The sequence below is a fragment of the Ictidomys tridecemlineatus genome, chromosome 8 (genome assembly GCF_052094955.1).
Source record: "Ictidomys tridecemlineatus isolate mIctTri1 chromosome 8, mIctTri1.hap1, whole genome shotgun sequence".
NCBI lineage: Eukaryota > Metazoa > Chordata > Mammalia > Rodentia > Sciuridae > Ictidomys > Ictidomys tridecemlineatus.
In genome coordinates, this window is record NC_135484.1 from 145,421,066 (window position 1) to 145,437,122 (window position 16,057).

The window sequence follows — 16,057 nt, forward strand, 5'->3', positions numbered from 1 at the left end:
CCCAGGCCTGGGTTCCTTGGGAAATACTCGTGTCCTGCCAACAGTGCTTGGAACCTTAGAACTCGAAAACTGGGGACAAGGAGTGAATGACCAGAGGAGGTGTTTACGAAGCCTGACCCCTGATCCAACCCTCTGCAGCTCCGAAGCCAGCAGATTTTTTTACTTCCTGTGTCCTCTTCTCTTAAAGGGATGGTGTTTAATTTTCCACCTCAGGGCCAGGTGACAACAGCCTGCATTAAGTGGACAGGGTTTGGCAAGCCCAGCCACTCCAGGCTGAAACACTGTTCACCTGGGATGGAGACCAGTCACATGGCCCTAGGCACTGGCCACCGGGAGTCCTAGTACTTTGTTTTCTTTTGCAACAATTTGCAAACAATACAGACTGGTGTGTGTGTGTGTGTGTGTGTGTGTGTGTGTGTGTGTGTGTGTGTGTGTGAGTGTGTGTGTGTGTGTGTGTGTGTGTGTAACTGGGATGGAACCCAGGGACACACTGCCACTGAGCCACATCCCCAGCTTTTTTATTTTTTATGTCGAGGCAGGGTTTCGCGAAGTTGCTGAGGCTGGCTTTGAACTTGCGATCCTACTGCCTCAGCCTCTGGAGGTGCTGGGATTGCAGGCGTGTGCCACCATGCCTGGCTACCGACAGTTTTTAAAGGCAGAAACCTAGTTGGCAGAAACTCCCAGAAAACTGGACGCAAGAGAGTCTGTGTTGGCCAACACTCCCTCCAAGCTGCGAGCTGGAAAGCCAAGGCTGGCCTGGTGAGGGCAGGCAGCTGCAGCTCCTTCTCACAGATGAGGAAGTGGGCTGGGGATTCAGGTTTAGCTCTTTCTCTTCCGCAAAATACTGTGAGGCCCAAGAAGAGGCTGGGCTACGGGACAAGAAAGGTCTCAGCCCCTGGAAACTGAGTCCCAACACGGTTCCCTGCACATCTGAGGACGTGTCCGTATGAGCCCCAGGAAGAGGGCACTGCAGGGGACTGGGCTGGAACAGGTCTGGCTGGGGGTCCTGAAAGCTCAGTCCTCAGGCTTGCGCAGGACCTTGATAAGCCTGTGGAGAGACAGCTGAGGTCTTGGGCACCAGAGATTCCCTTACAGGTGTGCCAAACACAGACAGCAGGGCGCGTCCCTCTGCCACCCTCTTCTCATTGACAGCAGCAGGTAAGGCCTTGTCATGCATCACCCTGATGTGACAGCCCACCCTGGGGAAATAATAAAGACTCGTATGTATTGATTGGAGCACTTACAAGCACCAGGCAAGGCAGCGCACAAACCATCTCCCTGAATCCTCCCAACAACCTGCAGAGCCTCTGTCCTCCCAGCCTCACTCCCACACCATGAAGCCAGGGCCTCGCCCAGAAAGTGGTCGAAGCAGGGTGCAAGCGCCTCATACCAGCTCTGTGCATCTGTGCCCATCTCGATTATGCGGCATTGCAACTTCAAATGCAACTCGAGAAATGGTAAAATGTGACTGCGAAGGAATAGAGTGGAAAATGTGGATTTTTTTTTTCTTTTTTCTGTACTGGGCATGGAACCCAGGGTCACTCTACCCCAGAGTCACATCCCCAGCCCTTTTTATTTCTTATTTTGAGAGAGGGTCTGGCTACATTGCTGAGGCTGGCCTCGAAGTTGCAATCCTCAGCCTTGTGCTCCCTAATCGCTGGGATTACAGGTATGCACCGTCGTGGCTGGGGGGCTGTGTCTCAAGTGCATCAACTGAGCAGTTGACCTAGACCAGCTATGTATACACACTCGGTGACGTTCACGCAGAACACCTGAGGATGCAGTTCTTAGAACAAGTCGTTAAGCAACCCATGACTGTATTTTAACTTTCTGATACTCAACATTGAGTTTTGGGCAGCTGCTGTGATTAGAAACAGACACACCAGGCAAAAATCAAGGTGGGAAAGAAATGAGGGAGGCAGGGTTCTACCTGATGCCAAGTTTGAGAAATTGTTCAGTGGCTAACAGGAACATGTGTACCATTTTAAGTCACAGTTATTATTCAACAGTGAAATGGAATCTTTTTACTCTCAATCCGTGTGATTTTTTCCCCCTAAGCAGCTGCAAAGTTGTTAGGACACAAACACTTATTACGTTGCATGGACCTAACTGCTTACTAAATTGAGATAAGAGTGAACAGAGAATGGTCGTGAAGCTGTGTTCTAGAACATTCTGGGCAGCCCCTATTCCCAACCACAGACACACAGGCCCTCAGCTTGGGGGCCAACACGTTTTGAAGGAACGAGGGTAGGAAAAAAAATCCAAAGGAGAAGTGAGCTGAGTAGACCTTCTCGACCTCTGGAATACATACAATTTTCTGAGCTCTCTGATGCAAAATAAAATGATCAACAGCCTCTGGTAACCACTGCAGCTCCAACGAGCTGCCCCAACACAGTCTCCTCCCACTCTCATTTCTTGCGTCTGGCAACTCCAGAACTTACTGAAGTACACAGCTTCACTTACCTTGTCTTCAATTACCCATAGTCTACCACAGTCTGAAAATACTTAATAGAAAGTTCCAGAAAATATGTCATAAGTTTTAAATTGTGTGCCATTCTGAGGTCTATGATGAAACCTCATGCCTTCCTATCCAGGATATGAAGCCCAGCTTGTTAACCAAATAAACCTGTTTTCTTTATACATTTCCCACACCCAGGTATTTTGTTATAGCAACAGAAAGAGACTAAGACAGGGCCCACGTTTTGGAAGGGATGGATTAAGCAGGGACTGGCACCCCTCCACACACATGACAGCCATGGCCTTTGGCACAGCCCTCTCCCAAGAGGAACTGGATGTGCAATAAAGAGCCTATAAACCACCACCTGATAAGCTCATGCATTGCGGCCTTGCCTCTGATAGGGGACTCTTGTTCCTCCTTTCTTGAAACACCACAGGGATTCATGCAATAGCCACAAATTCAGGTACTGCAGGGTCACAGGTTGGTCATTTAGAAGCTGGACAGAGGCCAGGCTTGCCCTTTCCCAGCTGTGGGAACTCTGACGCGGGAGTCAGTCTCTCAGGGTTCCAGCTTCCTCATCAGTAAAATAGGACAGGGACAGCTGAGGTTCAGATGACCTCTGGAAAGGGACGGCAGGACGCACACGTAAATGTTAGCCCCGCCCCTTGAGATAAAGAGCCCAGGGTGGGGGCTTCACGATGTCCCTGGGCTTTGTTCCCACTGGAGAAACTCCCGGGGCTTAAATGCCAAGTCTCTTCCGCCCCCTCCCAGAGTTCGTTCCCAGCCGTGGGCAAGGGAGGCCCAGAACCTCCCCGGGCTGCACGGCCCGGTCCAGAGGCACAGGGCGAATCCAGGGTGAGCTGGGGGTGTCCACTCAGGCAGGCAGAAGGGACTGCAGGAGGGTCCTCCAAGGCTCAAATTGGAAGTCTGGGGAACAGCCTTTCACTTATTTTCAATAACCATGGAAACACCCATGGAGGCCCCATTCAATGCGCAAACAAAGCCGAGGAACGAAACTCCTCCCAAGAACTGTGAGACACCACTTATTGAGCACCTACTGTTTGCCCGCCACAGTGCTAAAGGCCTTTCTCATTTCTCAGAGTCAGCTCAGTGTCATTTTATAGACGGGGAGATGGGGGCTTCACCTGCCCCAGGTCACACAGCCCAACAGTGAGTCAGGAGCTGGGCTCCCGTCAGGTGCCGTGGACTTCCAAACGCGCTCACCTCTCCCAGGGAGCACCGTGCTGGCTGGGAGGCAGAGCTGTACCCACGGCACCATCGCCGGCAGGACAGGTGGCCTTTCCCAGAAGCTGGTGGCAAAGCTGAGTCCTGCAGGGGCTCAGAAAATGATCCCCCAAAGACTGCTGCTTTGATCCCTGCAGAGACCTTGGAACCCACCTCGGGATCCCAGCCCCAGGACCTCCCCGGGGGTCTCCCTGTCCCTGACAGGGAGCATTTGTCTGTGATGCCCCTTGATCTGCCTGAGGGCTGGTTCCACCAAGAGAACACCATCAACTTTGGTCTTCTTACCGAAATTTCATGAACCATGAGGACCTGGACAGACTTTCGCCTCACACTGGCCTCGTTTGGTCCCACAGAGGGTCATTTACAAACCACTGTCTGTTTTGTGGATGGGTGGACTGTCCCCGGCCACCCTATGTCCTCCAAGCCCTTGAGTTCCCCTAAAATCCATTTACCATTCCCCTAAAGTTGGTCTAGGCTCCCGACTCTACCCTCCTCCTGGGAAAGCCTGTAGCATCTTCTTCTTTTTAAAGAAAGAAAGAGGGGGGGGAGAGAGAGAGAGAGAGAGAGAGAGAGAGAGAGAGAGAGAGAGGGAGAGAGAGGGAGAGAGAGAGAGAGAGAATTTTAATATTTATTTTTTAGTTTTCAGCAAACACAACATCTTTGTGTGTGGTGCTGAGGATTGAACCCGAGCCGCATGCATGCCAGGCGAGCGTGCTACCGCTTGAGCCACATCCCCAGCCCGACTGTAGCATCTTCTTGAGCTGGTGGCAGCGGCTCTGTGATCGCCCCTTGCAGATAATACATTTGAGTGATTTCTCCTATTCATCTTTGTCACTTTATTCCAATAAGCCTGCAGAGGGCAGAACGAAATGTCCCCTTTGCCCCTTCTCCTGGCAGGCAGACTGTCACCTTTCTAATCTCTCAAGTCTGTGACTGTCCCCTTATGTGATGGCAAGGAGACTTTGCAGATGTGTTGAAGTTAAGGATCACGCAGGGGATTATCCCAGATTACCCAGGTCGGCCCGGTATCTTACAAACTCCCAATAAGGAGGAGGCCAGAGGTCAGCATGGACACAAGAGGCCGAAGGGAGCCCAGGTGGGTAAGAGCCAAGACACGCAGGCAGCTTCTAGAAGCCGGGAAAGGTAAGGGGAGGAACTCAGCCCTGCCAGGACGTGCAGTTTAGGCTTCTTGCCTCTAGCAGCGCTTCAAGAGTAAATCTGCACCATTTTAAGCCACTAAACCTGTGACAGCAGCCAAGAGGAAACTTGGATACCTGGGGATGTTGCATGTCAGAGGGAGGGACAGGTCTCACCCAGGAGGAAGGGTGGGATCCCGAGTGGCAGTGACCACGGGCGCACAGTGACTCCCTGGAAGACCCAGGCTGCAGAGCCGCAGGGAGGCTGCATGCTGGAGAAAGTGCTGGGGAGGGAGGAGAGAGCCCACAGCAGCCCTCAGGGAGCTCAGAGCCACAAGCTGGGACCTGGGGACAGATGGGCAAGAGCAGACGCATGGAGGGACCCTGCAGAAGCCGGTCCTCAAAATAAAAGGGACATCAGGCTCCAGGCCCCTGGCTGCTCCATCAGAGCGCAGGTGAGACATTGCCCAGAACCTGCATCGTGTGGCTCTCCAGCCCGGGATGGTCTGGGGGCAGCCTGAGCCGTATCCTGAAAGGGGGGACTCTGCTGTGTCAGAAAGCCCAGAGCTGGGCCACGGGAGGCTGGGCTCTGTGGGCACCCGGTAGGGAACCATCTGGCCTCATCTGCTTCCATGGTGAGAAGCCAACACAACACAGGAGGGCAGGGTGGGCAGGGGACACGATTGGCCAAAGACCAGTTCAGCCTTAGGAATCACAAGAAGATAGTGGTGACCCACTGTGGGTGAGCCGGAAATGACACACGGCCCAGGTGGCCTCTCTGGAGTGTCGTCCTTTTACTTGATGATTTGGGGAGGGATTGAGAGCAAATATTCATAAATTAAACATCTTATATGAAAATAAACAGGTTCCCTTAGAACCAAAAACAAAGTTTGCATTCATTTTTTAAAATATTTTTTTAGATGTTGATGGACTTTTATTTTCTTCATTTATTTATATGCGATGCTGAAAATCAAACCCAGTGCTAGGCAAGCGCTCTACTTGTATTCATTTTTAATACCACAGCCCCAGCCCTTGTATTCATTTTTGAAAGAAGAAATTTCTGAGTACAAGCCAGGTCCCCAGATACAGACTCCCTCCGCCTCCCAAGGGATGCATTCCCTTTCTCTGTCCTTGACAGACAGGAGGAAGTCTGAGAAGCCGACTGCTGCCTTCTGGCGCTGTTCTGAGGATGAAACCAGGTCAGGTACAGGCATGCTCTGCAGGCAGAGATACCTGGTTTCACTCTGATTTGCTTTTTTACCACTTCAAAGCCATTGCACCGTTTGCATGTTCAAGGTTTGTGGTGACCCTGTGTCCCCTGCATTGAGCAGATCTACTGGGACCATTTTCCCAATAGATCAGATGATCACTAGCATTTTTTTTTTTAGCAATAAAGTCATTTGAAATTAAAGTATGTGTATTTTTTAAACAGAATGCTATCACATGGTAGACTATAGTGTAGCACAAACATAACTTTTATATGTACTAGGAAACCAAGCTTCTGTGTGACATGCTTTACTGCCACTTTCACCTAATTGCAGAGATGTGGAGTTGAGCCCTCAATATCTCTGAGGTCCGCCTGTATCAGATAGTCATCGCCATGCTCATGGCCTGACAGACACCTGACTTGAATCTATTACAGGACTCACTTCTCACCAAGGCCTGGGCTGGGTGGGGATCAGGGCACCGCTTGGTCTTTGACATGTCCAGGCAAATACAGGTGGGACCTTCTTTTCAAACACTTCTTCCCTTTGAAACATTCCAGCTCTGGATTGGGTGGCCATTTGGGTAGATACACTTATCGACGTTCATCGTACACTTAATTCCTGCACCACATTTTGCTGCATATAAAGTCACCTCAGCAAAACACATATATATATATACACACACACACATACATACATATATATATTATTTTTAAAAAATTTCCCTTCATCCTCAAACATGCACCTTGCCCATTTAACTGAGAATGTGCATGTGAGTGCACAATGCCTATCCACGGTGCTCACTGGGGTGTCTAGTTATGATGAATGGGCACCCCTGGACTCACGGTCCCAGCCTGGAGGCTGAACTCAGCTCTGCTGAGCCCTCCTCGCCTCCCACCCCACTCAGCCATCCGTGCATCCCAGTAATGGACATGTCCCTTTCCTGCAGGGCAGGGCTCACAGCAGCCAGGGGCAGTACCGCAGAACAGGAACCAGCAGGGACGTGCAGGGGCTCAGGGCTCCTTCTGAAAGCTCTGCACTGATGAGGAAACCACAGCTACTGCCAGATCTCCTTTTCCTTATTCCTCCCAGCACACACCCTGAGCGAGTCCCAGGAGACTGGGCATTCAGAAGAGATGGGGTGCACCAGCACCTGGGGAAACAGGCAGATTTCATAAGTATTGGGGTAACGTAAAGACATTTTAGGAGAGTGGACGCTCTGGAATGGACACAGTCCAAGGTCATTCAAAACAAACCTAATAAATGGGCGGAGCCTCAACCTGCTGCATACAATGACAATCACATTGGAAGCTGGAAAACAAAATATATACTTATCATTTGGCAAATAGATTTATGTACTGGGAAACCAAGCTTCTGTGTGACTTGCTTTACTGCCACTTTCACCTAACTGCAGAGATGTGGCGTTGAGCCCTCAATATATCCTTATCATTTGCCCTGGGATTCTGGAATATTCCCCACACCGAGGACCCCACCCTCGTCCAGCACCTTGAACCCTGGAAGCTGCCACAGCAGGAGACACCCAGACCCTAGTCCCGCTCCTAGGCTGCTGCTGTGCTAATGGCCATACTAAATAAGGAAACACTTTGGATGTCCCCTTGCCCGTGGAACATGGTTTAGGAGTAATTCACAGCAGATCGTGATGGAAAGAGCCCACATTTTGTCTCAATGAAGTGCTGCCAATGGTGGGGGGTGGGGGAGACATAAAAGTGGGAGACACACACCATGTGAAAACTCTTTGCAAGATTTCTCTACTTCTAAGCTTTGCATCGACCCTAATTGCAGACATATGTCTGTCTTTTGAATGAAGGAAAGAAGGAAGAGTCTTGGAGGACCCAAGAGAAGACCATATCTGGGACTGCATGTGGGCAAGAGGCTCTGAACAATCAGCTTCTCAAGGAGCGAGGAGTCTGGTCCTGATTCCACCCTATCAAAGCCTGTGAAGCGAGCGGCGGCCTCTCCATCGCCCTGGGTAACACCTGTCACTGATGCTCGGATATTGGACGGGGGTGGGGGGGTGGGGGGTGGGACACCTGGTGTTCTGTCCAGGGTCTTTGCCAAGGTGCCTGGAGAGCCAACAGCAGCATCTCGCTCTGGCAGGGACCCGTGGCCTTACTGCTCCAGAAAACCACTGTCTGTCTCAAATGTCTTTCTAGGAAATGAAGTGGGGAGAGACAGAGCTCCACTTAGTGAGGATCATCTGACTGCAGAATCACCCTACGGGAGGTTATAGCTCTGCCTGGAAAATATAAATTCAAACCCTCCAAGCATGAAAAAGGAATAAGGAAGGAAGGGTGGGAGGGAGGAGAGAGAGAGAACAAAGAAAAGAAGAAAGAAGGAAAGACAGACTGTTGGAAAATGGAGGGAAACTGGGAAATGTCATTGCTAAGGGCAAGGTGTGGGCCTGTCTGGACCCTGGCTAGGGAAGGCCACCGTCAGAAGACATTGCAGAGATGATCCAAGAAATGCAAAGCTGAACCACCTAGGAGAGGAGAGCAGGGAATTTGTGCTCATTGTTGTCAGAGCAGTAGCTGTGATGCAGTGGCTATAGGACAGATAGGAAGGAAGGACTCCTTATCAGTTAGAGATGCTAGCTTCGGTATTGACGGACAGAATGTCACTTAAGTATTTACGAATGGTATGATGCTATTTACTTAGAAACTTTTGCAGAAAAATGGAAAATGTTAAAATTAAATGAGGAAAGCTAGTCCTGTTACAACAGTATCAGGAAGAATAAAATGCTGAGAAATAAATTTAAGAAGTGAAAATTAAAAGACATTGTTGAAAGCAATTAAAGATGCCAATAATGGAAATGTGGATCAGAAGACGACTTCATGTGGTTCCCAAATTGGTACACAGATCCCATGCAGTTCCTGTCAAGATCCTAGTTGCCTTCCGTAAAAACTGAGAAGCAGAAACTATGAGCCCAGAATAGAACAATCTGAAAGATTTACATTTCATGATTTCAAAATTTATAACAGCCGGGTGAGGTGGCACACACCTGTAATTGCAGCAGCTCTGGAGGCTGAGGCAGGAGGATCCTGAGTTCAAAGCCAGCCTCAGCCATGGTGAGGCACTAAGCAATTCAGTGAGACCCTGGCTCGAAATAAAATACAAAATGGAGCTAGGGATGTGGCCAAGATAATTCAATGGAAAAACAGTCTTTTCAACATAGGTGCTGGGATGACAGGATACTCACATCTAAACAATGAAACCAGACCCCTTCCTCACACCACACAAAATTAACTCAGTATGGATCAAGGGCCTAAAAGCTAAAAGCTATAAAGTTCCTAGAAGAAAACAGAAGAATAAAAAGATGAGACCTGGGGTCAGGCAAAGCCTTTTCAGAAATGACACTCAAGGCCGGACACTAAAAATTTAAAGAGAGAAAGCAAAAGAGATAAATTGGACTTCCTCAAATGAAAGTACTTGTACTTTAAAGGACATCATCAAGAAAGTATAAAACAACCCAGAAAGAATGTTTGCAAATCCTGTATCTCAGAAGGAAACTATATCCGTAATATATGAATAATTTTACAATTCAGTAATAAAAAGGTAAATGAAATCAAAACAGGCAATGATCTGAATAGACATTTCCCCAAGGAAGACATACAAGTAGCAATAAACTTGTGAAGATACTCAACATTATTAGTTGTTAAGGAAAGGCAAATCAAAACCACAAGGAGATATCAATTCACTTGGACTAAAAGTGACTGATCAAAAAGAAAATCTCAAGAGTTGGTGTAGATGTAATTAGAATATTGCTGGTAGGAGTGGACCACAGCATAGGTTTTGGAAAACATTCTGGCAATTCCTGAAAAAGTTAATCATAAAGTGACTACATAACCCAGAAATTCTACTCCCAGGCATCCATCCAAAGGGACTGAAAACAGGTATTCTAACAAATACATGCATGTCAATGTTCCCGGCAGCACTGTTAACCATAGCCACAGACGGAAACAACCCAGATGTCTCTCCACTAGCGAATGGGTCAACAAAATGCAGAACATCCATACAAGGGGACCTATTCAGCCACAAAAAAGAACAAAGTTATGATATATGCTACAATGTGGATGGATTTTGAAAATATACGACATCTAAAAAGAGCCTCACAGAAAAGCACACGTGATCTCTCTCATATGAAATTTTCAGAATGGGCCAATCTATAGAAGCCAACATTACCGTTGCCTGGGGTTGCAGTAGAGGGAGAGTGATTACTAATGGTTTCTTGTTGGGCTGACGAAATGTTCTAAAGTCAGTTGTGGTGATGGTGGTACAACTGTGAATACATTTTTTTTTTTTTTGCAGGGGAAAAAAAGTGGAAAGATCGAATGCTTCCATACTTTTAAAAGTTAAAAAAATGCTGAATGATGACAGTTTGGAATCAAAGTCTAATTTTAAATGAAACCCAAAAGAAATTCCTACGATGGAGAAATATTGACTTATCATTTAATGCACAGAGGAGATGTCTGGAAATGACTTTGCAAAATGTTGTAAGATAGAGAGCCAGTGAAGGAGTCCCAAGGGGAAAAGTCTGGACCAGGCTCAGCCCTTTCTTGTGATTAGGAAGTCACAAAGACAAGGACTCATGGAATGGTCACCTTGTCCAGAACCTTCTTAGAACTGAGAGAAACTGCCACCAGCCAGCAGTGCTGAGGACTTGCCCAAGCTTCCTGCCTTTCACAAGAGTTTTGTAAGGAGTAAATGAGACGAGGCACAAGATAAAGCTTTAAAATTCCTTGGAATTCAGCCAGGCGGAGTAGTGCACGCCAGCTACTGGAGAGGCCAAGGCAGGAGGATGACAAGTTCCCGGCCAACTTAGTGAGACCCTGTCTCAAAATAAAAAAATAAAAACAGCTGGAGATTTAGCTCAGTGGTAGCATGCCCCTGGGTTCAATCCCTAGTAGGAAAAAAAAAAAAAAAAAAGTACCTCTCCTGGGCACTGTGACTATGGCATCTAAAATACGGGGCTCCAACAACAGTTCTACTCTCTTGCTGTGGCCAAGCAGGAGGATTAATTTTCCTGAACCTCATTTAAAAAGGCAAAGAGGAGCAGGTGGAATTAATTTTAATGGTACAATGCTCTTCACCCGGTCTCTCCAAACTTTTATTAACATGTAATCAGTGTAAACATGAGACATTTTACATAGATCTTCCAGACTCAGCCCTGGAGATCTGGTGTGAATTTTAAGTGGTGGATTCTGGGGCTTTGGTGTTAATGGATACGATAGAGCTGGAAATGGAGCAAAACTGAGATCGCATTAGTCGTGTGTGTGTGTGTGTGTGTGTGTGTGTGTGTAGGGGGCAGGCATTCAGGGCTCCTATCTTGTGTGGAGTCTTCTCTTTCCTATTTTATGTGCATAAGGGGTGGGGTAGGGCAGGGTTAAAGACAAACAAATACAGAAGTGTACCTCTGTCCCAGAGGTCGGAAGGTTCCGGGGCCAGGAGGATTTTTCCTGTCCCTCCTGGCCTCCCCTCCCCAAATTTGGAGGCAACATTCTGTATCTCCAAAGAACAAGCCTGCTACCTCTGCTATTCAGAGAATGTTCTGTTCTCCCAACTGTGGTATTTTGGGTCTTTCTGGCAGGAGGCAGAGATGGGCAGTGGTAGAAAGAACTCACAAATTTTCTCTGAATCAGGAACCTGTGAAGGACAGACATCTGGCTGCAGGATTTGGCTGGCTCCAGGACATCACTGTAAACCCACGAACACTAATTGCTTTCACGTCTGCTCCCATTTCTAGTGGCAATGAAATGCTTCTCTGGCTAATGGAAAATGAAACGCCCGTTTGCTATTTACCACATTACATAAGAGCTCTCTGTGCTACCTCTGCTCCCTGCAGCCCCTGCCCTGAAACCCTTTGAAAGACATCTTGTGTGAAGCCCAAGAGGGCTCCACTTGGACGGGTAATAAGGCCCCAGAGAGACACCTCTTTCCTGCTAGGGCTGTGGAACTCCGCATCCTAGCCTAGATGGAGGGGAGGGGAGGGGAGGGGAGGCAGATGGAAAATGGGGAGATAAAATGAAAGGAGTCCTGCCTGTTTTAAATTCATGCTTTCTAGAGTATTCTGTACATGTGTACTTGATGTTAAGTACAAAGGCCTAGAGAGTAGCTCCTTGACATTCAACTTCCAAGTTCAACTTCCCTGAGCAAGAAGGGCAAATGTGGGTCCAGCTGGTATGGAGATTTTAGAAAATGGACTCTGAACCCATAGGGCCTACTAGAGTGGTTCTTAAAATGCTTTACAGATGGTCACTGGGAAGCTTTGTTTGGGAGTCCTGTTGTAGTTGCTGCCTATATTCATCCCAGGGTTGGTTCTTTTGGTTTTTTGTTTTTATTAATTAATTAATTAATTTTAATTAGGTATGTATGACAGCAGAATGCATTTCAATTCATTGTACACTGGGTCAGTTCTTATTACACAGGGTGGTGATGAGTACAGAGGGCAAGGGCTATCCTTCTTCTCCTTCCAATCACTCTCTCCTTCTCTAGTAATAGAACCATACATTTTTACCTGGACTTGTGGATTCCAAGAATGGAAACTACATTTCCCAGTTTGCTTTGCAATCAAGGTTGGCCATGTGACTAAGTTCTGGCCAATGGGATAGGAGTAGAAGGGACATGTAAACTTCCCATGGTGCAACTCTCCATTCTCTTACCTTCCCGTGTCCATAAGCACAGTCACAGAGGTGAGGCCATATTGAACCACATAGTCAAGAAGAGTGGGGCAACAAGATAGAGGTAGTGTGAAGCCACCAGGTTGTTACACAGGGCTTACTGTATGAGAAAGAAATTGTGATTTTTGGATTTGGGATACAGTGGCTAAAATTGTATGCTTGGGATTTACCTGTGAAAGAGAAGAAAGGAGACTATCCATCCCCCTTAACATTGATGATGACACCTTTGGCTTTCCTCTGGGAAAGTCAACCTCTAGCTTCTCTACCTCAGAGACTGTTTCTTTCCTGTTTCCTTCTTTTTCTTCACCTCCTCTGCCGTCTACTTTAAGAGCATCACTCCTTGACCAGACTGGCTCAGGCTCCCTGAATAAAGAACCATATTAAAAACTAATGTCAGTGTCTCTTTGGAATGCCTTCCAGACACCCTGTTACAATGGCCAAGAAAACTGTCCAAGACAGCCACGTTCAAAGGCCTTCTCCTAGAACTGAAAACCTCCTCAAAGCAGAGATTGGGTTTCTGAGGAAACATCACCTTCTGCCCAGCTCTGAGGCTGTGTGGAGCAAACCTGGGGACAAGGGAGACGGAGATCAAAGGGGCCCAGAGGATCAGCCGTTACAATAGGACCCGGTCGCATGGCTTTTCCTGTCACTGGATTTCATCGTCAGGGAATTGCAAACACAAACCCTTTGTTTCACGTAGACAGTGATGAAATAAATAGGGTGACTCCGGCTCAACCCCGCCCTTCCCCGGCTCACCCAACTGACTTTGGGAGATTGCCCAACCCGAGAGCAGAAGTTCACACAATCTCTCTTCTGGGGTCAGCTCCCAAAGGATGGGAGCACTTGGCTCAGCTCCCAGAAAAGCTGTGATCTGGCGAAGGTATGTGAGAAATGTACCCTTCCCTGCGGCACGGCGCAGGAGAGTGGCAGGAGCCCTGTCTGAGTAGCATTTGCCCTCCACATGGAGGCGGGCTTGGGAAACAGCCACCTGATGAGAACACTACTGAATGTGACCTTAGACCGGGCTGTGGCCGGCAGAGGGTGATTTCTTTTCCTTGTAAGGCAGGGCCCAGACCCAGTTGTCTTGTTTTGCCTAATTAAATTTGCCACACAATATCGCAAGTGTCTTATCTTGGACAGGAGGCAAAATCTTCCCAGGGAGGGAAGGTTTGACCAGGGGCATGTTTTGTTCACAGACAACATGGACTGCGAGGGGGGTGTAGTTTCTCTACTAACGGCTGCTGTTCTGGTAAACGTTTGTACTGGGCAGTGAGGACCTCCTCAAGTGGCCCTGAAGGGAGAAAAGATACGGCCACCTGGTAGAGAGCTCAGGTGAGCCAGTCAGGACCTGCAAGAAAGTAGGTCACTGGGTCGAAATAAAACCCAGCCACAAGCAAACAACAGATTTGATAGACGGGAGACAATCGGAGGCCCGGGGGTAGACCTGGGGCCCTCTACCTCCATGATTTTATGACTGACGGTGCTCAGCCCTCACCTGGTTCACACAACTCTGTTAAGGGAAGAGCTGGGATACTGTGTTTGGTTACTTCCCTATTATTTTCTCTTGGAATGACTTGATGGATTTTAGAAAAAATAAAATGACACATGCTCAAGTTTTTTTTAAAAAAAAATAAGACAGGCAAATCTGAAGAAGAAAATGAAACCAGTCCCCAAATCCCAACACCCATCAAGTTCCTATCATTAGGTGAGGGGACTAATTTCAGTTCCCTCGTTACACACAGACAGAGCTGGGGGATGGAGAGATTTATAGGTGGAAATGATTTTCCAAGGGGGGGGGGAATGCCACATTCTTTTCTTGAATAAAGGGGTCTGTTGTTTGAACTTGGATAAGTCAGGAACTGAAATGAAGTGGAATCTGCTGAATTTATAAAGTGATACAGACCTTGAGCTCTTTTAGAGTTGGAGGGATTCTGCAGGCAGGGTGAACGTCCAGGGCCAACCCAGTCAATGACATCAGAAAGGCAATGGGGAACTACAGTCCCAAGCCCCAAGTGATTTGAAAGTGTTTTTTCTTGGATTTCTGGAAAGATGCCATGACTTCAGATAAGGGCAGCAAGCTACCCTGGAATCTGTATTCTAGGAGTCCAGGGTCCTGCATCTATCAGTGCCCCTGGCCCAGCTGTGTCTGGATGGTCATTGGACCATGTCAGGAAGCAGTGTCCCTCTAGTGCTTGGGAATTCATGTGTTGAAGTCTCAACCCCCAGGCCCAGAGAATGTGACTGTATTTGGAGACAGATTCTTTAAAGAGGTGCCTAAGATGAGGTTGCTGGGGTGTCCCTAATCCAGTCTGACTGATGTCCTCAGATGTCCTTAGGAGATTAGGACACGGACACACACCGAGGGAAGACCACATCAGGACACAAGGAGAAGATGCCATCAGCAAGCCAAGGAGAGGCCTTGACAGAAACCAATCCTGCTGCTATGCTACCTTGATCTCAGTCTTCCAGCCTCCCAAAGTGTGAAGAAAAAAAAAAATGAGTTCTGGTGTTTAAATCAGTGTGTGGTACTCTTTGTTATGGCAGCCAAAGCAAACTGATACAAACCAAGGTTTACTGTAATTTTAGTGGGGCTGATATTCAGGTAACAGGAACCAGTATGGAAGCCAAGCCAGCATCACTTCTGATAGGTGTCAGCAGTTGCATTTCCAATATTTTTAAGGTCTGCCCCTGCTCCCATGCATTAGTCTTATTCCTGTGGTGTGGGCTCTCCACCAGAGAACTGGCCTTGGGCTGGAGAAATCCGTGAGGACGCGCCTGCTTTGTGCTCCCCTTTCCGTGCCTTTCCTCCTGGGCTTACACAAGTGCTGCGCCCTCCCCCAGTCTTGGGAAGCTGTGATGACCAAGGACAGGGAAGGGATACTCCTCTGAGCAAAGCCATTATCAAACCCTCATCTGAGAAGCCCTTGGGGATCCCGCCTGCTTCGGAGAGTGCATGCTTCTGAGGACTGTGACACGGTTGCTATGACAATGAGCGTGATCGTGTTTGCTCAGCACTGTTCACAGTCTCTCAAGCAGTCTCAGTGGCACCCACTGTATACACGAGAAGGCCAAATACACCTGAACTGGGAATGAAGTTTCCCAGAGCATCAAAGAAGCTTAGGAAGATGGCCGACCCCCTTGGCCTGCCCCTGCGCCAGCCTTTATCCACGTTTCCCTAGAACGTCTGTACCTGGGACCTATGTGCCACTTGCACCTGATATTCTCCCTCATTTTTCAAAATACCAGCCACAGGATTTGGTGGAGCATTTATCCACTGTGCCCCGAACCTTCATGTTCTTTTGGTAGCCGGAGGAAAGA

The 16,057-nt window shown here is 48.1% G+C and overlaps 1 protein-coding gene and 1 long non-coding RNA gene across 5 annotated transcripts in view; one reads left to right on the forward strand and one right to left on the reverse strand.

The window, feature by feature from the left end:
* The window catches only part of Gfod1 (Gfo/Idh/MocA-like oxidoreductase domain containing 1), a 99,661-nt gene that overhangs the window by 16,930 nt on the left and 66,674 nt on the right, over positions 1–16,057 (reverse strand). The window lies entirely within an intron of this gene.
* Positions 4,643–15,350, forward strand: LOC144366365 (uncharacterized). 4 transcript variants are annotated; one of them, XR_013425443.1, is made up of 4 exons: positions 4,643–5,294; positions 7,873–8,034; positions 13,160–13,619; positions 15,066–15,350. It is a non-coding gene; the product is annotated as an uncharacterized LOC144366365 (long non-coding RNA). The 4 variants fall into 4 exon arrangements; XR_013425440.1 differs by lacking the exons at positions 13,160–13,619; positions 15,066–15,350 and adding an exon at positions 8,219–13,130 and having other exon boundaries at positions 4,664–5,294; XR_013425442.1 differs by lacking the exon at positions 15,066–15,350 and having other exon boundaries at positions 4,665–5,294; positions 13,160–13,855.